Source organism: Pelodiscus sinensis, chromosome 9 (assembly GCF_049634645.1).
Source record: "Pelodiscus sinensis isolate JC-2024 chromosome 9, ASM4963464v1, whole genome shotgun sequence".
Lineage (NCBI taxonomy): Eukaryota > Metazoa > Chordata > Testudines > Trionychidae > Pelodiscus > Pelodiscus sinensis.
In genome coordinates, this window is record NC_134719.1 from 62,788,584 (window position 1) to 62,813,597 (window position 25,014).

Consider the following 25,014-nt stretch of genomic DNA (forward strand, 5'->3'; position numbering starts at 1 on the left):
TCGCCCGGCCTTGTCAGCCCACTTCAGAGCTGTCTGGCTTCCTTTTATGTTCCTCCTCCCACTGGAGGGGTCCGGAATTGCTGTTTAATCTATTCAGTTCCAGGGCGAGCTTCACACAGTCAGCCTTTCGGAAATCCTTGCTAGGGGATGTTGTGAAGACTCAAAGTATAATGTGTTTCAAACCAGAACTAGAGGTGGACCATAGGTCCATCAGAGGCTATCATCTAAGATAGTCAGGGACACAACCCCACGGCCCAGGTGTTCCTAAGCCTTCAACTGCTAGGAGCCAGGGCAGATCACTCAAGATTGCCCTGGTCTGTTCATTCCCTCTGACGTATCTGGCACTGGCCACAGTCAGACACCAGATTCTGGGCTAGATGGACTATTGGCCTGATAGTTCTTATGAGGCCAAAGGCCTGGAGATGTTAAAGGATTTCTTCAGGCTACAGCACAATAAACCTGAGAATATAAACCAGAGGCGAACTGTATCTTGCTCTAAGCACTAGTCGACACAACCTCGTGCCCGTCTCCACAAAACGCCTGTGCAAACAAGGGGCCTTTCTGTGCGTCTGAAGTCAGGCTCTGGAAGTCTTCCTGTCCCACAACTTTGAGCAATCGGGGACTTGTTTGGCTTCTTGCTGCGATCCTAAGACAAGGCCCTGCACTTGGGAGCTGTAGCTAGTGAGTTTGGATGTCTGTGCAGTGGGCTCGCCTGTGTCGAACAGCTCATCATCGTGTATTGTAATTCATCCTTGCTTTCCTTGAGCCTCCTGGAAGAGTTAGTATGTAAATTTCAACCTATTTTTACGGGTTATTTTCACTCAAGTGAAATCTATCAAAGAAGGAGGGTTATTTTTACAGTGCACAGCAACTGCCAGTCCCCATAGCAACGGACCTGGTGAAATGCAATAAAGCATCCCTCTGTTATCGTAAACACAAAAGGGAACCACTGAAATCTAAAAGAAAGGCAATTATTACGGAGCGGGGAAAAACAATGGAAGCTTTGCGGTCCTGTGACGACTCCGAGCTCGGAAAGTTATCTCTGCCGAGATTTCACCGCCTCCCCGAGCGAGGGGGTTGTAACGAGGACGGGAATACTTGAGGGTTCCCTTTGTGATTCGCCGAGAAAGTCAGGTATGATATTGCAGGCCACTATAAACTTTTTCCCTCTCATTTTCGGAAGCCCGGAATGAGTTTAGGAAATACAGCCATCAGGGAGGCAAGAAGGCCATATTCATTTAGATGTAATTTTTTTCTGGAGGAGAGATACCTCACAGTTTGTTTTTGAAATGCCTACGTACACCCAAGTGTTTTTCTGGGGTCTCTTTCGGGCATGTCCACTTTCTCTGTGTTTTTAAGGTGTGTCTCTGTGACTTTAAACTCCAACCCAGCCAAACTCTTACGCACCTGCTTGATTTTAAGCCTGGGCATAATATAGATTGAACCCTGCATGTGTAGTTCAATCCAAAGCTGCAGCAAGCTCTGATTTTCCAGTCTGGGCTAGAAAACAGCTCTTCTATTCACCTCTCTGCTCTTCTGTCCATCGGCCTAGCACACCACTCAGCCATTGCTGCCCTGTTGCTCCGCCACGCCGCCGCCGTAAAGCCAGCAGTGTGGGCAGCTGTGCACTAAGCCACTATCTTGTCCACACACCCCTTGCCCTCGCTCCTAGGAGAATCAAAGGGAAACAGGTGCGGGATTTACTGCCGGACATTACAGCTGAGTTCTGGCCCCAGACATGGGCAGAAGCACTGACAGTGGCGAAGGCTGCTGAGATTAACTTGGCGAGCACATGTATATTTCATAAGGACAGCTTTATACCAGAGCATGTGGCTTAAACAGCTGTGCGAGAAGACTGCTCTTCTGGCAGGAGGAGAAATAGATAGGCACCTCTCTCCTTCTGTAGCATCGTCCCGAACGATGGGGATTGCTGGCTCGGATAACGTGTGGCTTAAATTCCACACAGGGCGTGGAATTAGAAGTTGACGATTCATGTGCCTGTTTGCTTTCAGGATGAATACAAGGCTACACCCCACATTAGACCTTGCTCTGCCAGGGCCGCATTGTGGACTTGCTACATTTCCTGAGGAAGGGGCAGTGTTTAGGGGCATAACGGGGACCAAATCATGGTTGAGAGAGTCATAGTCTGGATCTTAGCTCCCCCACTTTCTCCAGAGCAGGTGATCTGCTCTAGCCCTTGTCTGGGTACAGACAACTTCCCTTTCCCTACTGCTCTCCTGCCTGAGTGAAGGCGTCGTTAAGGCTCTTCCCATTCCAAGCTACCGTCTACCCTCTGCTTTCCTCCAGGGCCTGTCCCCGCCACACGGAGACATGTGATCAGGCAGCTCATGCGAAGGCGTGAGAGCGTCCCTGATGTCCCCTCCAGAGAACGCTGGACAAGTGACCGTCTTTCCCATACAAAGGTTGCTCTGTGTCAACTGACATGATGCTCTTGGATCTCATTGCTTAGTAACTGGGCTTCAGTGGAGATCGCGGGAGAACCTGTGCTGCAGTGAGGCCACATGGAAGGATACAGCCTTAGACTGGAAGCTCTTTGGGGCGGGGGCTCTTTGTGTGTTTGTACTGCCCCTAGCATCATGAGGTCCTGGTCCCTGACGGAGGCATGTCCATTCTGCCCACTAAGTCCCGGCTGTGAGTCTGTTTCGAGCTCAAGCTCCCCTTCTAACCATGCACCCGAGTCTGACAGACTTGTCATTTAGCACTTAGGATCGGGGCCAGAGGGCCCTACTTGGGGTGAGTCAGAGCCCACGTCTCACTGTGATGCCAGGCCAACCTCCGTCCTTTCCCAGCAGGCCTGGAGAGCAAGCCACAGAGCTGAGTTGTAAGGTCTGCACTGTGCAGACCGGACGCACTAGCCCTGCGGTGAGATCCGGCCCAGCAATTGCCATGCAGGTTCACAATGCAGTGCAGTTGCTCGCGCATGGGGTCCCATGGACCTAAGCTGCTACAGGAATGCTAGCAATAATAGCAACACTTAATACATTAACAACTCTGCAACCCTCCCCCCGCCCCTCACTGGCTCTGCTTGGTGCTTACTCCACTTTTTTAGTCCCGGGTCTTGTGGCTGTGAATTTCTGCCCCTTTAGCATGTACAGTATTCAGAAAAAAATTACCCTGGGCTTTTGGTTTTGCTGCTATAGAAATAAAAGGTAAAAACAAAACCCATCCCCTACATGGCTGGACTAGTTGTAAGCAGGAATATCGTCTCCCTAGAAAAGCTCCCTGGAAGATCTAATGCCAGCTGTCAGCGTTCGGCTGCCCTATCTGGATTTGTTCAGCTCAATTGTCATTCAGCCGGTAATCACCTTTCTTTCCTGGAAATGCTACACAACCAGAGCTGCATCAGCATCGAGATGATGACATAATGGGAGAGAGAAAAGGAGTGAGAATGGGTGGGGAAGGGGGAGAGAGAGCTCGAGAGAACCCTGGAGGTTGAGAGAGCAGCCCGGAAAGAGGCATGCGGAAGAAACAGCACATGGCTGATTTTCCAAAGTGCCTAAATGATTTTTGGGAGCCCAGCCTGAGACCTCTGCATGTCTCTTAGCCTTGGAAAACTGAGCCTTTTTTAAGGTGGCTCTGTGGGGGTATCCAAAACCACACCATCCAAAACCACCGGTCACACTGGAAAATCTTGGTCTGGGGTGTGATTTCTAAACAGCTACAGTCCCTGTGTGGTCCTCCAGCCAAGGTTCAGAGCCCAATCCCATCTCCTACAGAAGCCAGTGGTTAGGCTTGGACGGACAGGTCTTTGGATCCGCGGCAGGGCTTTCTTTCTGTGTTTGTACAGCACCTTGTACGATGGGGTATCACAGTCCATGACTAGAACCCTTGGACTCCACCAGTAACAGTAGGGGCTGAGTGTGCTTGGCCCTTGCCCATGAGACGCACATGGGACCATTGTCAACCAACTCTCTTAATGCACAAACCCGAAGCTCATTCGGTGGGTTTTTCTAGCCAGGAAGCCTCAACGGCACTGAGGAGTCAGCAGGCGTCTCTGCTGGTGTCAGCCTGTTTGAAAGGGAAGAGCAGCATCTGCAGGTGAAAAGAACCAAGAGTCTATTCAGTCCTTGCCCCATGGAAGCAAAGGTTCTGCCAAAGAAAAGCTCTGGCTAGATCATCTCTTAGCTGAACATGAATAAAGACCCACCTGCCTCGCCCACGTAAAAACAAGGCTGGATGTTCAACGGTCCTTAAGGGATTTTCATTTCCGTTCTCATTGAATTGCATTGGTGTTGGGGAGCTTGACTCTATGGTTCGTTGAGAGCAGTGTTTCTTTTTTGCTCAACAACTTTCCCTCCAACCCTTTTTTTTTTTGCTCGACAACTTCCCCCCTCCCCTTCCCCCTCCCCCTCTTTTCCTCAATAAAAAATCCTTGGTGTTCCACATTCAAAAAAAATATTGTTTGGTGTTCCTCAGTCTTAAAAAGTTTAAGAAACACTGGTCTCGAGTGCCTCCTTGCAGAGGCCTTGCTCCAGTTCTCCTGCCTCCAGGTAACCAAGTCCTGCTCTAACCCCTTGGTATGACTGCCCACCTCCCAGGCCCTGGCAGAGCCACAGGTCTAACTAGCGCTCTTCTCTTTAGACCATGCTCCAGCATGCAGAGCCAAGATCCAATCTTACCTTTTGTAGAGGCTGCTGCTGTAAAGAGCAGCCGGAGTGGGAGCCCTGCTTTCTGCAAGTAAGTCATTCCCCAGGAAATGAAACGCAGGCATGAATCGCAGTGCAGCAGCATGTTTATAAATAGATCGCGGGGAGGGGGAGACTGGCAGAAGAGGTGAGCGCCGGTCTGCTTGTGTTTCAAAAGGGGGATAATCGCTCCTTCGGCGTTGAGGTCTGACCCTTAATAGTTTGCCTTTGAGATCGGAGGGTTGTGAGGTCAGCGGTCCTCGTCCCTAGAGCAGGTGAAACGCTCGTTTATCTGGGTGGGGAGCGTGGAACTCCTGCTGCTGCTGGTTCCCAGGCAAAGGGTCTACCTGGTTGTGTTTTTTTAAGGTGAATGGGCTTTGTGGACTAGAAAGAGAAATGCTTATGCCCGAATGGAGCCATATGCTGTTTTAAAAGGGTTTCTAATGAGCCGTTTCTGAACGATTAGCTAGTCCATGATCAGGGAGTGGGGAGATCGGGACGTCTCTTCCGAAGACTAGACCCAGGGCTGGCCTGTGACTCAGACTGTGTGTCTGTGCCAAGAAGCACAGGGGACATGTTGACACTGGTTCCAGGAGCCGTGAGTCTGGGTGTCCTGGAGAGAGGCCCGGCTGACGGCCTTCCTGCTGTAGGGAGTGGAAGGGACTGGGGAGTAGCAGCACTGTGACTCCATAGGTACTGGCTTCCCCTCCAGCTGGAAGGGGGAACTTGATCCCCCCCTCTGCCTCAGGCCCCACCCTCACACCACCCTTCCCCCTGCCCTGCCCCCCCTTCTCCCAAACCCCGCCTCTTCTTGCCCCGCCCCAACTGTGCCCATCCTGCTCCTCCCCCTCCCTTCCCGAGCTTCTGGAACGTTGCAGATCAGCTGTTGACAGTGCTCTGGAAGTACAGGGGAGGAGCCGGTCAGTGGAGCTTCTGGCCCGTGAGATGTGTGGGAGGGAGCAGGCAAGAGGGGAAAGCTTTGCACCGATTAATTCCCCCTGTGGATGCTCCAGCCCCGGAGCATGCCGGGAGTGGCTCCAGCTCCATCAGATCTCTGACCACTGAGTGAAGGGTGTTGGGATTCCCTGCTGGGACCGGCAAGGAACAAAGGACTGTTTCCTGGAGGAAGGGGGGGCAGCAGTGAGGGATGATTTCTCTGAGAGCCTGTACCTCCCAGGGCTGTTCCGAGTGTGCAGCAGCTAACACCCACCCCTTGCTCAGGCCTGGGCCTCGGATCACAGACTAGTTCCCAGAGGGTAGCAAGGACACAGAGGAGACTGCTTGGCTTTTGCAGTCGGCCCCCTTCTCACCCCTGGCCTTTTCCTCATGATGCACTCATCAGAAGCTAAGCACGGCCAGACAGGGGCAGGCCCCAGGGCCATCCAGCCCAGTGTCTTCTCTGCTGACACCAGCCAATGCCAGGTGCCCTAGAGGGAGCGAACAGAGCAGGGAACCATCATGTGATCCCTCCTCTGTCACCCACCTCCCACCAGAAACAGAGGCTAGGGGCACCATTCCTGCCCACCCTGGCTAATGGCCACTGATGGTCCTACTCTCCATGAATGGATCTAGCTCTTTATTTGAATTCTGTTACAGACCTGGCCTTCCCATGGTCCCCTGCCAAAGAGCTCCACAAGCTTGTGTTGTGTGACGAAATCCCACCCTTGCTTGGATTTAAACCTGCTGCCTGTTCATTTCGGGGGCGACCCTTGTCAGCTAATCCCTCCTTTACTCTCTGCAATGATGCTGCTTGGCCTCTTTGTGTGAGGAACCACTTCCATTGTCCCATTGCTGAGGCAGGACAGAACTTGTCTTAACCTAGGGAGGTTGTGGAATCTCCATCTCTGGAGATCTCCAAGGGCAGGTTGGTTAGACATCTATCAGGGATGGTCTAGATGGTGCTTGGTCCTGATGTGGGGGCAGGGGACTGGGCTCAATGACCTCTTGAGGTCCCTTCCAGTTCTAGTGTTCTGTGATTCTATGACTATCCAAGCTCAATGTCTTCTCCAGCTCTTTGTGTTTATACACTGTGATCAGGCCCCCATCTCTGTCCTAGACCATGTGGTTACCCATGTGGTTACACAATGGCGTTCACTGTTGCACTCACAGCCTCACTATGTCCGCCATGTGGGGAGGGTTCAGTCGTGTGGTCTCATTGCCAGTAGGAATAAAGGTGCTACAGAACTGATCCAAAGCCCACTGCAATGAATGGGAATCTTTCTCCTGGGGATCAGGTCCCAGAGGGCTCTGGGACATATCACACCGAGTGCTGGAGGTCCTCCCCTAGATGACACCCAATTCACCACTCTTGAACCTAAGGCTCCCGTTCCTAAGTGTTTTATTATGAAAAGGTGAGTACATGGCAGCTTCATTCTTTGATTGCATGTATCGCATGTTACACTGTGCAGTGCATTAGCAATAAATGCTTAATGGAAGACGCTGTATCAAGCTGTTAGATAGAAAGCCTATTATAAAATGTGGCTTTTCTAAAACAATGTATGTGTCTGTTTAATACCCGATGTTAACTTAAAAGGCGAATTAGAAAGAGCGAATCTCTAGAATACGTAAAAATAGATGGAACTTCATATATTTAAGTGTCATCCAATTTCCTTGCTCATTTAAATCAATCATGAGAAAATCTCATATAAAAAGGAGGTGGGTGAAATTTGCATATGGAACAATCAGATGAAAACACCCGGAGTCAGGCATGGTATAGGCAAACACAGGGCGAGCACAGCTCTTCTGGTAGACTGTAACCTCGACATGCTGTATCTCATGATCATAGCATTATAAGACAGGAGGTCATCTAGTCTAGTCCCCTGCCCTCATGGCAGGACCAAGCACCATCTAGAGTGGACCATCCCTGACAGATGTTTGTCTTCTCTGCTCTTAAATGTCCAATGATTCCACAAATTCCCCAGGCCATTTATTCCAGTGCTTAATCCTGCTAACAGGAAGTGTTCCTAATATCCAACCTAAACCTTTCTTGCCACAATCGAAGCCCATTGCTTCTTTTCCTATCCTCACAGGTTAAGGAGAATAATTTTCCTCTCTCCTCCTTGTAACAACATTTTAAAGATTTTATAGATTTATAGAAGTCCTGTCCCATCCCCAGATGTGTAGGTCTTGTACTGCCCCAGTTCTGGACAAGACAAGCTTCTATCAAGTCTGACATTTAATGAGTGGAAGTGATACACGCAAATTCTGTTCTTCCAAGTGGAATTTCCCAAACACTGTCGTTCAAGTGCACAGGTTTACATAAAACACATGTGTTAACTACAAAGAGATGTTAAGCAAATACAATCAATGAGGCACAAAAGTCTGAAATGATTACCAGAAAATGAAAGCTCAAACACGGTGAGTTCCTAACCTAGCAATCCATGTTACATTCAAAGTACAGTATTTCTCAGGGCATATTCTCAATAGTTTGAGTGGCCAAACTCCTTAGATTAGGACCCCTTCTTCTATGTAGTGGCTGCTTCCTTTCTTCCTTGGGAACTGATGGACAGAGAGAGAGAAGGGATGTAGGGACGTCTCTTTTCTGTTTAGTCTTCTCTGTCCTTTGAGGCGCATTCCCAGCTGGGCTTACATTGTGGATGGGAACTCCATGCTTCTTCATTGCTAAAATGTAGATTTGTCCCCCGCATCCCCGTTGCTGCCAAAGAGCATCCGTTTTAGTTCCCACCTTGTTTCCACTTGGTGGAGTCGCCGGCTCTCCCTTACTTTCTGAGGAACTGGTCTGGTCATGCCCCAGACATGGAAGCGTTTGAGCGATGCCGTACTGTGGAAGCCTGTAACTTGATGTGCATTGTTGCCATACCTGGTGTAGCTGGAGAGTAATGACCAACAAACCATGAACAAAGATTATTAGAACAGTGTGGGAGGGGAGCTTGCAGGGTACAGTCTGCCTCACTGAGTACCAACACACTTCTGTGAAGGTGCCTAAATCTCACTGCTCTTCCAGTCTTGGGTGTGCCTATGGCTCTAGCAAGGCTTTTGGGTCCAGACCTCCCCTCAGAGGCGATGGGTAAGGGGGACACATAGGGTCAAGTGCCCTCCCCCATTGGCCTGCCAGGGACAGGACAAAGAGCTCCGTCCTCCTTTTGCTGTGCTTGGCCCCAGCCCAGGTGGAGCGCAAAGCAGGTGGGACCAGCTGCTTCTCACACCAGCTGCTTTGGGCTGCCAGTCTGTATAGCAGCTGCCTACAAGAGAGACTGGCTGGGGTGGCAGCTCCCCCCTCCATCTGCTCAGGCACCAGGGACAGGAGCCAAACAAGCCTGTGGCCCATTTCTGGTTTGCTCAGCCCCTTGTCCCTGACAGCTGGGCCCAGGGGGAGGGAGCAGGCCTCTGCCACTCCCAAGCTCTTGCCAACGAGCTGCCACCTTGAGCCACCTGAGGAACGGCTCCCTCCTGCTCCCTGCATGGACCCGGTGGGAGAAGCGCAAAGCCGCTCTCCCACAGGTAACGGATGGGGAGAGCGCTGTGGCCCTGGGCTGGGTGGGGCGTCTCTGTGCAGAGGAGGCTCACAGGTCCACAGTGTGAGGAGGCCTGAGTTGTCTGTGCCTCCCCTGTTCCAGGGTCTCAGCGGTTAAATGCACGACGGCCTCGGAGAAGGCTGGGAATCAGCCATTAGAGCATCTGGACCCTTTGTAGAGGATTGCTGAGCGTGGTAGTACTCGAGATTGACTTGAGAATTTGGGGGTGGGTTTGCAGCTGGAAGAGATTCCTCATGTACCGGCGGCCTGCCCCCTGTGTATATGTTAGCTGACTTGCTGCAGATGTCGCTTTGTTTCCATACAGGAAACTAATTGCCTTTCTTGTTCCAGTCAGAGAAGTTTTCCTGCGTCACTCGGCAAATAACGGGAGGCATTTCGTAGAGCTGGCAAAGCACCATCCGCTCTCCCGATAGCCTTTTTGCACACGCTCCCCATCAAAAGGCCCAGCCACTCCTTGGCAGCCTGGCTTCACCTCGACAAGATCTGCCCTGGCTCGTGCATTTGTCGGTGAGGGAACCCGGCAGCAGGGGCATGAGGCGGGGAAAAGGCTGTTATGACCCAACCATGAGTCTCGCCTCATTTCAAATTCCCACAACTTGCTTCCTGAAGTCAGGGCAGCTGAAAGGTGCTAGACTAACTCCCTGGGTGTGTAACATCTTGTATTTACCCACAAATCAGATACCATGTAGGCCGCAGCATGGGAGGCTCCCTGGATGCTGGCTCTCCTCAGGGGCTCTTCCTTTCAGAGCCTCGTCACCAGGTGCTTGTGACACATGACCACGGCGGGACGCAGGACTTGCCTACGTGGGGCGGTTTGCTGGCGCTACTCCCTGGGCGTAATGCCATTGCTGGAGCCATTCCGGTACGATAACGGTGGTGGAATTACACCGGGAGGAGAGAGCTGGTCAATTGGCCCATATAGCGCCAATCTTAGTCTGCTGCATGAAGCTGACTCGGCTAGAGCCTGGGTTCAAAGTCCCAGTCAGAGGGGCGGGTCGCAGGCTGGACTCCAGCCCAGGCGGGAAAGTCCACGCTGGCCGGTAGCATGAGTCCGAGTCAGTTCACCGGGCTGTGAGGCTGCCCACTGTGGGTTTTTTCTGTGTGTGCTCTCATCCATGCATGACGTGTAGGCCATGCTCCCAGAGCGCAGCAGGAACGTGTTGTTCTTTCTTGCAGACGCCCTGTGACAATCGCTGGCCCTGAGCACTGTGGAACATGTGACACCGCTGGCTACACGGCAGGCCCCCGCTGAGGGAAGTCAGGGTCTTGCGGTATCAAAGGAGACGGCAGCGGTGCCTGTAGTGACCGCAAGGCCCAAGGAGGCTCCTGCAGGGCCCTGGGCCATCTGGGAAGTAGCTCCGAGGAGGAGGAAGCTGCAGGGAAGAGAGACGCCTGGGACGGACCCTGACTAACCAGGGGAAGGCCTGAGAAGAGAGGCAGGAAGTGGCCCAGGGAAGCCTCAGCACAGGTAAAGTACAGTTCAGTACCAGACCCTAGGCTGCCACCCGCAGTAGAAGTTGGACAGGATGCCCCTGGTGGCCCCACGGAGGGAGGGCTGAGCTCAGCAGGGCAGCTGCAGGTGAGGAAGAGCCCCAGAGATGGTGGAAAGGCTTGTTTCTGTGGCAGCCATTTGTGGATTGTAGTTTGGGGCAGTCAGCGTCCCGGAAGCAGGGGAGTTGAGATGGTGACTTGGCCAGAGGGCTGAGCTACCAGGCAGAGATTCCACCCAGCACTGGAGCAATCGTCAGCAGGGGGCGCTAGCCCGGAGCCACCACACCTAGCACTAGGGGGCATTTAGCGGTGCGTGGACATTTACACACCTCCATCTGAATGACAATCTAGCCCTATAGTAGGCTAGACAGTCTTAAGTAGGATTGTGTCGTCCCCCGCTCCAAGCTGTTGAAGGAACTTCAACCCTCTGCTTGATATCCTAGCGGAAGCTTTGAGGAAGCAGGCCCCTTGCCCCCACACACCTGAGAGCAAATCCATATCTCAGCAGGGCGTTAGTGTGGCGTGCAGGGCTCCCTCCCCGTCTGTATTCACATGGCACACAGCATTCGTGTGTCCTATGGCTGGCAGGCAGAGTTCAGATGTCGGTGGGGACGTAATTTCCTTCTACAGGCTTGGGATGGAGTCCTGGCTCCAGAGAGCAAGGCCTGGACAAGAAACGTACTTTTGATTCTCACGTAGCTACCTGCCTCCAGGAGCTGGGGGCTGAACAAACCCTGCCCCCCCATTTCACCAGACTCCTAAGGAAATCACAGAAGGTGGCCCTGTAATGCTATCCCGAGGCCTTCCTCTTCCGACAGGTCTCCCACTGGTCCCGAGGCATATCGCATGGTGCTGTGGTCTGGCCCCCGAAGCCCTCCCTCTCAGCTGCTTCCTCGTGTCCTTGCATTGGCAGGAAAGATCAATGAGAAACTAAACTGCAGAAGCAAAGAGTATGCAGCAAGCGAAAACTGTATCCAGGCTCAGTACAGCGGGGCCTTCAGGTCCCGTCCTGAGAGACCTGGGAGAATGCGCATGCAAGAGGCGCTGAAGGGCTTGCTGGAGGTATCGGTTCTAACCTCCAGTGAGACTCTGAAGACAGTTGAGAAGCTGAAGGGAAAAAGTGGCCCCCAGAACAAAAGGCCGTTTTGGCAGTGCATATAAATGAGTTTTCTCTTAACCAGTCAATCAGCCTCGTCGCCAAGCAACAGCCGCCTTAGTGCATCCAGCCTGGCTACATCTTACGAGAGGATTCAGAGGGCAGGCCAGATCTCCTAAGCCTTCGGGCGTATTTCTTTAAAGGCGGCCACACCAGGAAAGTACAGAGGGAGTTCAACATCCACAGCGTTGACATTCAGGGAGCCCCGTGACTTCACTGGCCGAAGTGAAAGAAAGTTCGTAAGATGATACAATCACTGAGAGTGAGACACATTGCTGGGAACAGGGGCAAAAGAGAAGCAGGTTGGATTAACCGCTAGAGGCTGACTGGCCAGCTCCAGGGTGGTGTTAAAATCAGGCCTGATGAGCAAGACCGTTCTGAGATGTGAAACGTTTTGGGAGAAAAGCTGGCTACTGGAGCAAGCTTCACCATCATGGCTGCCACAGCATCTCCTGTGACACCGGCTCACATCTCTTCAGTCCCAAAAGAGATGGTGACTGGATGTGGCCAAAGAAGATGGGAGATCGATACCACCTCCGCGCCCACTGGTTGCAGCACAAACACACTATCAACTTGAATAAAGGTCTTAAGAACATAAGAACGGCTAGACTGGGTCAGTGCAAAGGTCCATCCAGCCCAGCGTCCTGTCGGCCGACAGTGGCCAATGCCAGATGCCCCAGAGGGAGTGAACAGAGCAGGGAATCATCCAGTGATCCCTCCCCTGTCACCCATTCCCAGCCACAGACACACACAGGCTAGGGACACCATCCCTGCCCATCCTGGCTAATAAGTATCGATGGACCTAACCTCCATGAATTTATCTAGTTCGTTCTTGAACCCTGTTAAAGTCCTGGTCTTCACAACCTCCTCTGGCAAGGCATTCCACAGGCCAACCATGTGCTGTGTGAAGAAAAACTTCCTTTTGTTTGTTTTAAAGCTGCTACCTGTTAATTTCATTTGGTGACCCCTAGTTCTTAACTGGTAAATGCACTACAAAGGCAATTTCCTCCACCTTTGATATTCCCATGTCCACATCAGATGCTATGTATGGGACACAGCCAGCCTGACTTAATTAGCTTCATTAACACTGGTCTTACCATTGATAGGTAACTACTTTTGCTGTTATATGTATCCTGGATTCTGTAATTTCCACTCCAACTCCTCTGGTGAAGTGGGTTTTACCCATGAAAGCTCATGGTCTAATACATTTGTTAGTCTCTAAGGTGACAGGACTTCTTGTTGTTTTTGAAGTTACAGACTAACACGGCTAAGCCCTCTGAGACTTTTTGCCATCTGGGATGTCTTTCCCTCCCCTAGGTATCCTTTTCCTTCTCCACCTTCCCTTTCCAGTCTTCTTTCCATCTCCTGGGGTCAGCGAGCCAAGACTGTATATTTTGCAACACTGCTACAACCCTGTGGCCAGAGGCAACTAAGCGCATTGCCGCAAATAGACCCAGGTTGGCCCAAGTTGACCGTGTTTCGGTGGGGCTGATAAGACCCCGCGCTATGCCTCTGATTTTTCCCAGCAGAGAGGTTGCAAGAGTCAACACCAGGGACAAAAGATGCATTTTCCATTCTACCGTGCTTTTCTCTCCAATTGTGCGTTCGTTCAACTTGCTTTGTTTTCTAGGAAACAGGATCTGACTTTCACAACAGCACTGACAGCTACAGCCTCTCTGCTAATGGCTTCTCTTTTCCCCAAAAGGACAAATATTACCCTCTTTGATACCATCTAAGAGACTGTCAAACAGGGTTTGTTTTTTTTCCCCTTTCTAAAAGTTTTCTCCAGTTAAAAGGACAGGAGAAAAGGCAGGCAGTTAAAATAAAAGCCTGGCTTTACGCTTTACATTTCAAATGGTTTAACTGTTTCCCCTTCTTTTCCACATTGTTAATAAAAGTTAAAAAGGATTTGGAAGGGGGGGTTGCGATGGTATGAAGCAAGGTGATGTGTCTGGGACCCAAACCCTGGACCTTTTAAAACATATTTCATGTTGGACAGTGACTGGGTTATGCTTTGGCCCAGATAGTCCATCTAAATGAGTACAGCCCCTCGACAATGCAGCCACAATGGGCGTAATGCAAGTCCAAGTCTCAACGGTCCTTGCTTGGCGTCCCCAGAAACAGATATTGCCCGTGTGTAATCTGATCTGCATGTCCAAGGAAGGTATTACAGATCCAGGGAAGTGCGGAGATGAAGAGGGTCCATGGGGTTTCTGCAAAGAGCTGCCTTGAAACTTGACAGTGAAATTGGCCACTTCTCTGCTACCTCGTTTCCACGGAGGCTCACCAGCCTGAGGCTGCAATGCATTGGCTGCCCACAGCTCTACTTCCTACCAGCTTTCTTGGTGGCAAAGTCACCTGCACCTGCAGCTCTGGAGACCCACCTTTGCCTCCCAGGGCAGGCAGGAGATCGGTGAGAGGGGTCCAGGGACACACGCGAGAGGAGGAGCAATGCCACCACTGGGATGACATTTGGGTTTTGTTTTCCGAGCTGTGCTGCTGACAGATAACTAGGTGGAGGGGGGAGGAGGGGGAGGGGCTGCGTTGATGAACCTGATGAAACAGCCCTGGAGACAGCTAGAGCCCTAATGTCGTTGCTGTCTGCTGACAATTTCCTGGCTCTGTGTGACTTTGCTTCTGTCTGAACATGCTGTGCGCTACATGTCATCTTTCCCTCATTTCCTAAGGCTTGTTTCTTTTCTCTCCTGGCTTTGATCTGCTTCCCTCTGCATTCTCCTGAGCAGCGAACAAACAGACCCTAGTATTTCAGACTCTGATGTCTCTAGCCATGTATTGGGCAGCCAGACTGAGCAAGGGGCTAAAGAGACTTGGGGTGTACGACATAGCTGGCCTGCTGGGTCACCCTAGACCAATCACTTTCCTTTTCACCCTTGTGGGCCTTGTCTGTTTAGACGGTAAATTCTTCCACGCAGGGGCTGTCTCCATGGGGTGGGGGAAGGTCAAGTCCATGCTCCTGAAAGGGGCGGGGCCTCAGGTGGAAGGGGCGGGGCCAGGAGCCGCTAGCTCTCAGCATCGCCCAGACCGCAGTGTGCTCCTCTCAGCCCTCAGAACTGCCTGGAGCGTGTGGTGCAGCCACTCCTGCGGCAATTTAAAGGGTCCCGAGCTCTGGCAGCTGCCCCCTTCCCCCCCTCCCCTCCCTTTGGCCAGCTTGGCTGTCTCTTACCATGTGTATTTACAGCACCTACTACAGAATCTGAGTGTAGGCTGACGTCTCTAGAAACAGCTCCAGTACCAATAAGACTCACTCTTATTTTACTTGCCTTTTCTTATCTCGCTGGAATTTGTGTTTTTCTTCATTGTTCTTAAAATATTTACTAAAAAAATTAAATCTGTGAACGAAGCCAGTTGAAATATTAGTAACACATGAAAATAAGTGGAGCTGAACTTTTGAGTCAAATTCTTCAGTACAAAAGTCAGAGCTAACCAGACAATTAATCTCTTCACCTTGGCGTTCCTTCAGGAAATCCCTCCTTCTCTCTCAGACACAAGTTGAAGAATATCAAGCCTTGGCCCTGCTGGGAAGGAAGGATTGGTTAGAGCAGGTTGAAAAATTGTCTGTTCCTTTTTGTGGGAAATTTCGAAAAAGTCGAGTTGCTTTTATCGAAATTTCTCCTGAACGTTTTTGGCCTTTTGAAAAAACCCGGTGTTCCTGACACCTCTTTGTTAAGGTTTCCCAGTGGAAGAGAGAGAGAAGGAGGGATGGAGGAATCAGAAGGGAAAGGACTTTTTCTTCTCTTCCCACCCCGAAGAGTCCATCTTCTATAGAATCAGGGCGGTGGGACCCAAAGAGGCTGAGGTTGCATTTGGATTAGTTTTACATGTGTCCTTTCCTCGCGCCTGGTTTTGAGGACCCCCCAGCTCTTTGGCAGTTCTGCAGGCACATCGCTTATTTGGAGGCATTGCCCTGCGAAAACTCTTGGTATGTTGGTGACTAGGAGCCTGTCTTGCCACCTTTCTGACATCTCTTCTCTCAGGCACCAAACGGGTCAGCACTGCTGCTGGCCCCATGGAAGGACGCAGCATCTTCTAACGATGAGCCTCAGGGCTCCGGCACAGAATTCCTGGCTGTCCCACTGAATAGTCTTGAGCAAATCCAATCACATCTCTCTGCCTTGGTTTCCTCACCCTATGTCTCAGCCTTGGTCTACACTAGGGATGTTAAATTTTGTTTAATATACTAATCATCTAGTCGATAAGTTGGGGAGCCGCAGTGGGGGGGCGGGAGTGACTAGTAGAGGGATTAGTCAACTAGTCGCTTACATCCCTAGTCTGCACTAGGACTTTATTTCGAAATAACCCCCCTAAGGTCAAATTTATAAGCGGAGCATCCACACAACTGAGCCCGTTATTTCGAAATAAGGGGCCACTTAATTCAAAATCTGTCCTCCTGCTCTTCTTCAGAAGTAACTCTAATTCTGAAATAGATATTTCGACATAATGGTAGTGGGGTCATGCCTGTGCCGCTATTTTGAAATAACTACTGCCCAGAGTAATTCGATTACTAATTACTCCCCAGTGCTTCCTGGGGCCCTACATCTGCGGCAGCGCATTCACAATAATGGAGCCTGCCTCAGACTAATTTTGAGGCTTCCCTGTAGTGTGGACGTGCTATTTTGATTTTGTGAAATCGGGAGTTAAGTCAAATGTACTAATTTTGAAATAGTTTCCTAGTGTAGACATGGCCTCAGTTTCCCCCTCTGTGAAATGGGGAGTACCATATCGACTTCACGGAGGCATTTTGAGTATTAGCTAATTAATACAGATGAAGTGTTAATTAGAGGAATGCAGAGCTCAGTACAGCTTAGTTCCTGCCTGCTGGAGCAGTTCTTTCAAGCTAATTAATAGCAGGTATGGGGGGATGGGGTTTATCCTCAGCAGGTGTCAGTTAGCATAGCTTCCACGACTCCCTTGGCTTCCGTGGAGCTGTGCCGATTGACACCAGCTGAGGTGTTGGCCCAGGGATTTTATTACCTGTCGCTGCTTTGCTCCCAAGAAAGCTCGAGCACTTTTTTCCCAACGGAGCTAGTGGGTCTGTGTCTTTGGGTCTGTCCTTTCCCGTTAGGCATCACGTGGCTTTGTGAAGAGGTGGGTTCATTAGCAAGGGCCTTTTGCCTGACAGGATGGTCAGGGCGCACGTGCTGCGCATTTCTAGTTTCTCACGGGTGGGAGGTGACAACTGAGTCTCTTGTTCGACCCCTCTGTGGCAGCGACACTCTGCCATGTCCTCCTGAGGGACGTCTCCAGAAAGGTGCTGAGCACCTGCAGCTCCTAGCAGAGGAGGTGGAACCCCTCATCCTAGCTCCTCCTGACATCCACTGGCCGTGTCGCCGGTACCCCGCCATGCTCGGAATTTGGCCCCGTGCGAGTAGCTGGAATCACATCTCCTTTCCCTCTCTCCACCGTGCTGCTAATTGTAGGGCGCTTTTGATTTCCATGCTGCTTGACATAACCTGCCAATCACTCTTTCATTTCCCTCCATCTGCTGGCTTTTGTTGGAGAGCAGGAAATCGGCTGCCGTGTATTCACATCAGCTGTCCTGCGGAATGTCCATCATATGCAGCGTGTCTGATGTGTCACTGCATATTTCTGACATTGACTGGCTACTTGGACCTTGCTAGGGAGTGATGAATGGTAATTGGGTCTCACCCACAGCACTGAATGGGCTGTGTTATCTGCCGAGAGAATTATGCAGGCAGTGGGGAACTTATTAGACATCTGAGAAAATGTTTGGTTTCAATTTCTGTCATGCGGAGACAAATATATTATACATTTATTTACACTGACAGGGTTTGGGGAGGTGGGTCGCTCGTCGCTAGGGCTCTACCAGATTTGTGGCGGGAAAAACGTGTAACAGACTGTGAAATCTGCTCTCCACCACGAATTTGTGCCCTTTCACCCAGTAGTAGGCAATTTCATAAGGGAGACCAGCATTTCTGGAACTGGGGGTTGGGAGGTCATTGTAAGGGGGTTATAGTATGCCACCCTTTCTTCTGTGCCTTCAGGGCTGGCTGGAAAGCGGTGGGTGCTGGCTGTGGGCCCAGCTCTGCAGGCAGCAATGCAGAAGAGTAAGCAGCAGTGTTCCCTCTAAGCTGCGCGGCAGCACGGCCCCGCAGCTGCTGAATGAGCCTTGCCCAAGGGCTCAGAAGTCGCACACGTAGCTGCCTGGCTGTGGGAGGAGCCATTCTCCCTCAGCACCAGCAGCAGCTCCCTGCTGAGGACAGAGCAGCGAGTCTCTCCCAGCCAGTAGGGAGGGGACCCCACTATAAGCTAGGAGAGACGGGAGGGGGAGTGTGTTAATGTAGACAAGGCCTTTGTGAAGGACTTTTCTTAGGTGAGTTTTTTCAGTGGTATAGTTGGATGTGAACTAAGGGCTAACTTCACAGAAAGATTTAAATGTTGCTATCTCCTCCTCCTCCTCTCCCCACTGGCTTCCTGCATAGCACAGCTTAGACCTCTCATCTCCGGGGGGCAGGGGTGCAGCCGAGAATCTATGCTAAGGGAGATAGGGTATAAGAGACTCCCTTTGCCTTGGCATCTTCCATTGGCTCGTTAAGGTGTGACATCAACTCACATGCCTCTTTTGTAATCCCGTTCTGAGGCCCCTCTCTCTCCCTGTTCACTGTACATGGAGCATTGGTGCCAAGCTTGTTGACACTCAGTGATGGTCCATGCCCCTAAAAATTAGGCATGCCAGCTCTCAGCATTGCCACACCTGTATTCTTTGTGACCTGAACATGAAGGGAGATCATTTGACATGCCCCGTAGCCGGAATTCCCCCCTTTTCCCTTTGATTCTTCAGAATCACTTTGATCTCAACATCACCAGACACGAATCTGTCTGGGAAGCATTGCACCGAGGCAGGGGATTTTGCTGGCTTGAAATCGACGTTTTGGCCTTCTGCCATTTCACATTTCTGCCTGTAATCGCCAGTCGTCTGCGCGATGGTTTCTGCTGACCAGTTGTGGTGCTGTTCCAGGCTGCTATCCACATTCCCTCCAACAGGACCTTTTGGCAGGTGCCGTGCTGGCTATTGAAATGGTTCTGGTGCTGGACATCTTCCAAAAGGCAGTCTGGTGAAGCAGTAGCTGCCAAATTAGTGTATTTAGTGTTGAGGCTTTCTGTGGCCAGGCAATCTACCAGAACCCGGCTGAGATGCTGGAGAAGTTAGCTCCCGTCACCTCCACACACATTTCCACACTTGTGTGTGCAAGTGGAAACATTCCCTCTTTTGTTCTGGTTCAGCTCTTGGGGTCAATGCCATTTCAGTCCAGCTGAGTCCCCGCTGGGGGCTGTTTATAACTGGATCCAACATCTGGCGCCCACATGCTTCCAAGGTCAGCATCTAGACACTGTCTCTCTACATTTGACCTCTTGCATGCACTCTTGAGGTGCAGTCCCCTTGTCTAGTACCTCTTTCTTGGGATGTGAGATTTCCTTGCCCAGCTGCTGATGCCTGCCCTCTGCAGTCTCCCCAGTCCTCACACATGCTCTCCCTAGACCTCCACTCTGGTGGGGCATAGGGTAACCCTTTGGGAACACAGACATGGAAGGGATCTTCTTTAACACACCCATTACTCTTAGGAAGCACAAACGATTTACGGATCAGCTATGTGAAAACTGCTTCCCACTCCTACAGGTCTTTCTTTGTTTGGTTAGTTTCCTTTGCAGAGTGCAGATGAAGGGAGGTCTCTTTGCCCCTTCTGCTCTGTCTTCTCCTCCTGGTGAGGGTGTGCCCCTTTGCCAGTGAGCGTTTCTCTTTTTAAAAGCAGTCTGTAACACCTTTTCTCCTTTACTCCCTCCACTGCGGGTTTTTTTCCATTCTCCAACCCCCTGCTGGCAGCTACTTTGTAGTGAATGTTGTCTAAGAATCAATAGCAAATCAATAGTCTTTGGCCAGTAGTCTCCTGTTGTCCCACCAGACAATGGCTTTTCCATTGTTGATGGGCTCTGGAAGTCTCCATCATTCAGGATCCAGGCGTCCTGAATCCAAGAGGGATGTTGCAGTGTACAGTGAAAGGCACGATCTAGGCGACACTCAAAATAGAGTTTGAAATACAAGACGGTTTTCACAAAATTAGAGTGGGGAGACAGATGTAGCCCCGACCTGTCACCAGTGCAAAACGTGGGTCTATCTCCTCCCCTTTTTCTGCAGTCAGAGTGCTCTCAGCCTGCTGAGGTTAAAGCAACGAAAGCAACATTCCCATTGTCGTTGCTACTTGCTGTGTGCATCATGCCATCTGCTGTCAGGCTCTCCAAGTGCTTGTGAAGGCCATAGGACCGGCAGGTAGCATGTATAACAGGCTCTGTGACTCACCATTCACCAAGAGGCGAACCTTTCCCACGAGTGCTGCCTGCTCATCTGATGCACCCAATCCAGTCATGCCTGGCTCACATTTCTTACCAGCATTCTTATTCCGCCTTTTTGTGGGGCAGATGCTCTTAAACGGGCCCCAGCCCGCTCTCTGTCTGGGAAATGCCACCCTTAATCCACACACTTCACATCTGTATTGCCCGTGAAGGATTGCTTTGTGTGTCGGACTGCCACGCGCACAGCTGCCCTTTTGCCTTTGAATCTCAGAGACCATTTAACAGTCCCGGCATTTGTCCTTTGGACCCTTTGAGCCTTAGGCTGTGTCCAGACTCCATGCCTCCGTCGACGGAGGCATGTAGATTAGCCAGCTCGGAAGAGGGAAATGAAGCCGCGATTAAAATAATCGCGGCTTCATTTAAATTTAAATGGCTGCCCCGATCTGCCGATCAGCTGTTTGTCGGCAGATCGGGAGAGTCTGGACGCGATGCCCCGACAAAGAAGCCTTTCTTCATCGACACAGGTAAGCCTCGTGAAACCAGGTTTACCTGTGTCGATGAAGAAAGGCTTCTTTGTCGGGGCATCGCGTCCAGACTCTCCCGATCTGCCGACAAACAGCTGATCGGCAGATCGGGGCAGCCATTTAAATTTAAATGAAGCCGCGATTATTTTAATCGCGGCTTCATTTCCCTCTTCCGAGCTGGCTAATCTACATGCCTCCGTCGACGGAGGCATGGAGTCTGGACACAGCATTAGAAGCGTTCTGCTTCTGTTCCTGCTGCTACCTTCACTAGCGCCCCATGCCTGTTTGTATGTCTAGTGGAAACTGTGATTAGGTATGTGCCCCCATTCAGGCCAGGGAGGGGTTAATGTGGGTCTGGAGGGCCCAGGAGGGGGTCTGGCTGCACTTGGGGGGAGAGCCAGGCCTAAATGAACAAGAGGTGGAGTAGGCTGGATTATAAAGCCAGGAAGTTTGCTGCAGGAAGAGAGTCATGGGAGAAAACCCAGGAGAGAATAAGCCCCGGGTTTCTTGCCCTGGAAGAAGGGTTAATAGGCAGCAGGCTTATAACAAACAAAAGGAAGCACTTCTAGGCTCAATACACAGTCTATCTGTGGAACTTCTTGCCAGAGGAATTGTGAAAATCAGAAATATAACAGGGTTTAAAAAAAAGCAGGTAAGTTCATGGGGGATAGGTCCATCAATGGCTTTTAGCTAACATGGCTAAGCCTTTGAGTGCCAGAAGTGGGGACTGGATGACAGGGGATGGATCAATCACTCAAAGTTCCCCAGTTCACTTCATTCCCCCTGAAGCATTTGGCACTGGCCACTGTTGGCAGACAGGAAGCTGGGCTGGACGGACCATTGGTCTGACCCAGTCTGGCTGTTCTTATGTCAACCCGGAGGAGTTGTGGGGGATGAATCCTGGCAGGGCCAGGGGGAAGAACGGCATGGAAACAGCAGCAAGGGGTAGGACTGGCCGATCGAGGCTGGTCCCTGGGCCAGAAGGCCGTGTAAAAGGGAGGCCTGGGGTCCCCTCTCAGTTGCTGGGAAGTGGCTCAGAAGCATTGGAGCCTCCAGCCAGACAGCTGCTTTCCAGAGATTCTGCTCACCTGGAAGGGGAGGACTAGGTAACGACTGGGAAGGAGGGCGGGCCACATCGTGAAAAGAGAGCACCCCAACTTGTGATATGGCGAGAGGGGCCAGGGCTCGAGTAAGAGACGGAAGAGGGGGCCAGACCGGAACAGCCACAAGGAGGTGCCACTAGCGGTGAGCGAACCCCTCCACCGAAGCGCTGATGCACGTCTATTCGAGTAGCTGTTCCTCCAAGCTCGTTTCTTTCTTACCATTATGAACGGCTTGTCCCCTTCGCTTCGGGACCCCTCACCTTTCAGCAGCAACCCCGTCGTCTTCCTGAGCTTATTACAGTTTCCACACGCTGGCCTCGATGCTGGCTACTTTCTCCGTTGGCTCGGCATGGTTCTTTTCTCGCCTGCCTCTTTCTTCCCCAGAACTCCCTTCCTTCCCTGCGTACCTGGGGGTTTCCTTTACCATTGCATGCGCACAGCAAGCCTCTCTTGGCCTTTACGTGCGCTTCTTTGACCTTTCTGACTTCAGGCCCATAAGTCTGAACGGCCTTGCCCGTGCTTCTTTGTTGTTGCACCTCTGACGCTATTCCTGGTCGTGGCCTTTGCGGGGTCGGAACATGGGACCTTTGGTTTAAACGCCTGGCAGCCTAGTGCCTGGGCTAAAAGACCTAATCTGTCAACCTAGTGCCATTAGCAGGCTCATAAATCTCTAGCCACTAGAAGGGAACAGACACTCTTGGCCAATGTGTTGCCCTTTCTTTTATGAGAGAGTCTTAATAGTTCAAATTCCCAAGACTGGCTTTCCATGTTCTGCCAATGACAAACTCCGCTCCTGTTTCCTTTCCTTTCCAGGGCCTAACCTTGCGAATAAATCTTTCCGGAGTAACATTTTTATCAGCCTAAAGTGACCCCCGAGCCTGTAACTTTCACCCCCTTTCTCCTCTTCAGCACAGACTGAGTCGTGTGCGTATCCAGTGCTCCCCCACCTGCGACTGTCAAAAGCAGTGCGCCGCGGCGCGCCTCTTCCAATTTACTGGCCCCCTATGGCTTTGGCGCACCATTCCAGCGGCTGCTTGAACTTTCCCCAGGTTTCCGCGGGATCGCCCGTGAATTTCAGGGTTGGTGAAGGATTTACTTGTCCCTGTCAGGCAGCAGCCATTAGAGCAGGGCCGTCCTTAGGATTGATGGGGCCCTGTGCAGCGTCATGAAACTGGTGCCCTGTGCCCTACTTGCTCTTAGCAACATGGCCGTAAGCGCGTGGCACTGGAAACGGGGCCACAGGCGTGTTAGGAAAACAGTGTAAATTGGTGAGGCCCACGGCAGTGCTGATGGACTATACCCCCCCATCCCATTGCTGATGCACACTGAGGGTATGACGTAGCAGAGGGGCAGGGGGTTGTGGCAGCAAAGGTTACCGAGCTGCCTGGCCCCCTCACGAACTTGGAGGGTCACAGTTCCCCACAGAGACCCCATGACTCCTCTCAGAGAATGTGACGGGCTAGCACACGCGGCTCTGAATACAACCTCTGCCTAAGGAGACTGCAGCGCACACTGGTGTGAGGGAGCCGACCTGCTCCTAGGGAAAATGGCACCCTTGGCCAACTTGCATTGTGGTGCCCCTGACCCCCATGGATGTAGCGCCCCCCCCCATTGGCTCCTCCCCACCCTCCCTTGGTCCCCAAAGGCCTGGTCTCCCTCCTGCGCCTCGAATCCCTGCACCCCTGCCTCCCTCTCCTGCAGCCACGAGGGGGACCTGCCCTGGCTGCACAAAGCAGCTGGCCTTGTGGCCTGCTCCTCCCGGAAGTGCTGCTTCTCTGCTCCGCATGCCGAGGGGGAGCAGGGGACACCGAGGCTCCCTGCATTATGGCCCCTTTCTCCACTTGGGCTGCGCAGGGAGAGGGCAGGAGAGCAGCAGGTCCTGATGCCGCCCAGCCCAGCCCGGATGGGGGAAGAGACCTGGGGGCAGGGAGCCCTGGCGTGGGTGTGGGGAGGACTGTGTGCAGAAGATTGTGGGGGAAGGGTGTGGCTGGGAGGGGGGTGGTAAAATACCTAACAAAACGCCAGCCTTGCGCTGCTCCCGTCCTGCATAGTTCTCACAGGAACTACCGGGGCAGGCATGAAATAGCGCTATGAAACGGGGACAGATTTTAACAGCATGTAAAACAGTTTGTCAATAGAAACAATGAAAAACTTGGATACGTTTTCGTTACAGGGTCTTGCTAGTCCTTCCCTCCAGGCAGAGAGGCCCCCAGATTGGGTCAGGTACAGCTGTACCCCCAAAGACCAGGCCAGCCCTTCGAATCAGACCAGGCCCACATCCCTCCCCAGACCAATCCGAACAACCCACATTCCTCCCTGGGGTGCAGGGAGGGAAGGGGCAGAGAGAATGGGGGAAGGTCCAGTCTCCTCCATGGATGGTGGTTGGGGGCAGGGAGTGGGGCAGGTGGAACTGGGGCAGGTCCAGTCACCTTAGTTTCCCCGGTACCACATCCTGTCTGGAACTCTGGGACAGCACAGAGACATCTTGTGGCTAAACAATGCACCACAAGTTAATATGTTATGTTGACAAGCTAAGTCAAAGTGCTTTTAGGTATTAGATGGGTCTCAGCCAGAGTTCAAACTTTCTCCTTATTTTTTCTAGGTGCAGCTTCTCCATCAGCAGCCACGGGCAACTTCTGAGCCAAGTTCCAACTGGACCAAGGTGAAGTATCACATAGCATTATATTAACACGAGTTCAAATTTTCTATTCTTCTTGTAGCTCCTACTCTTGTAATGTCGGTAAGTGTGAGTGCTTCCCTCACACAAAGTTTGTGGACTGTACTTGGTCCATAGATAACAGACTGGCCACAGGTGGGTTAGATGCAGCCCTTATGTCAGAGCTATATGAGTGAGTCCCATCCATGACATTTCTTTTTTTTTTTAAATGTCATTTGAGATTCTTCCATGTTCACGTGACTATCCGCTGGGCTTTTATGGAGAAAAATAAGATTGCGAGGCTTCTGATAAAATTGTAAGAGTTGGCAATACAGCAACATGCAGGAAAATCAAATGCAGGACATCCTTAATTTTTAAGCCGTTCAAGTTACAACAAACAGCACTTAAAATGCTTACCAACATTGACCTTCTGTGGTTCTGCAAATTCTTTGGTTCGGCACCAAGTCAGGTCCCTGGGGTGCCGGATTAGATATGTTCAACCTGTATTATATCGGCAACACAAGGGTCCCAAGTATTTGCAACGAAGGGGGTGGAGCGCTGTGAGGAGGTGAACGATGTTCTAGTAGTCATTAATTTAACATGTGAGATGGAGA

The 25,014-nt window shown here is 51.5% G+C and overlaps 1 long non-coding RNA gene across 2 annotated transcripts in view; it reads left to right on the forward strand.

Moving 5' to 3' along the window:
- LOC106733085 (uncharacterized) overlaps positions 1–25,014 on the forward strand; it is a 150,336-nt gene that overhangs the window by 29,713 nt on the left and 95,609 nt on the right. For both annotated transcript variants that reach the window (XR_012906055.1, XR_012906056.1), the window contains exons 3-5: positions 9,473–9,649; positions 10,319–10,610; positions 24,347–24,406. This is a non-coding gene — a long non-coding RNA (uncharacterized LOC106733085). The remainder of the gene's footprint in view (positions 1–9,472; positions 9,650–10,318; positions 10,611–24,346; positions 24,407–25,014) is intronic.